Genomic DNA, 1,284 nt, shown 5'->3' with positions numbered 1-1,284 from the left:
GGACCATGGTCTCAGAGGACATCTAGCTCAATTGGCTGTATTTTATAGTTTACAAAGAAAATGTTCTACATCTTACTTTGGTGAATACCGTCTGGGTCTTAAAAGCTTGTCAGTGGCCATCTAAGATACTCCACTGGTTTCACCCCTTCGGGAGCAAGGGATAATGAAGAAAACCAAAGACACAAGGGAAAGATTAGTCCAAAGGACTAATGGACCACAACTATCATAGTCTCCACCAGACTGAGTCCAGCACAACTAGATGGTGCCCAGCTACCACCACCAACTGCTCTGACAGGGATCACAATAGAGGGTCCCAGATGAGGAGGCGAAAAATGCAAAACAAACTTCTAACTCACAAAAAAAGACCATACTTACTGGTCTGACAGAGACTGGAGAAACCCTGAGAGTATGGCCCCTGGACTCCCTTTTAACTCAGTACTGAAGTCACTCCTGTGGTTCACCCTTCAGCCAAAGATTAGACAGGCCTATAAAACAATAATACACATAGTTCAACCATGTATAGGGGACTGGCACACTAACCCAGGTGCAAAGATGAGCAGGCAGGAGAAGACAGGAAAGCTGGAATGGAAATGGGGAACCCAAAGATGAGAAGGGGAGAGTGTTAACATGTCACAGGGTTGGCAACCAATGTTACAAAACAATTCGTGTATTGTTTAATGAGAAACTAATTTGCTCTGTAAACTTTCACCTAAAGCACACACACACAGACGTCTGAGTTGTGGTTTTTCCGCTTAAAAGGCAAAAAAACTAGAAAGGCTGCTTTGGTGAAATGTTTTACGTGGGCCTACACTCTTAAATTCTAAAAATTTTGTGCAAAAATAAAACCCAACGAGGACTATCATCTTATGGCGATTCCATATCAAATATGCAGACTGCTGGGACTGAAGTCTAGACAGCTCTGCTGGTCTGATATAGAGACTGCTTGGCAGAAAGCACCAGAATGAACAAATTGGATAAATTCACAGATTAAGAGAGCTGTGATGGGCCTTTAGGAGAGGCTAGCGAATTTGGGGAGGTCCCTCGGTAACGTTTCGCATGGAGATCCCCCCCAACGCCTGCTACCCGCATCTGAATGCAGGCTGGCAGACCCACGGTCTCACGTAGTTCAGTAACCCTCCCTACCCCGGCTTTCCGCGAGGTCTGTCTCCGGGTCTCCGGGTCTCCGGGTCTCCGGGTCTCCGCACCTCCCCACCTCGCAGCCTCAGGCCTCGGGGCGTGGGCGGGGCCAGGGGCGGGACCAGCTGGGCAAGGTCGGGGCGGGGC

The sequence above is a fragment of the Trichechus manatus genome, unplaced genomic scaffold, assembly GCF_000243295.1.
Source record: "Trichechus manatus latirostris isolate Lorelei unplaced genomic scaffold, TriManLat1.0 scaffold00026, whole genome shotgun sequence".
NCBI lineage: Eukaryota > Metazoa > Chordata > Mammalia > Sirenia > Trichechidae > Trichechus > Trichechus manatus.
This window is presented reverse-complemented; position numbering follows the sequence as displayed.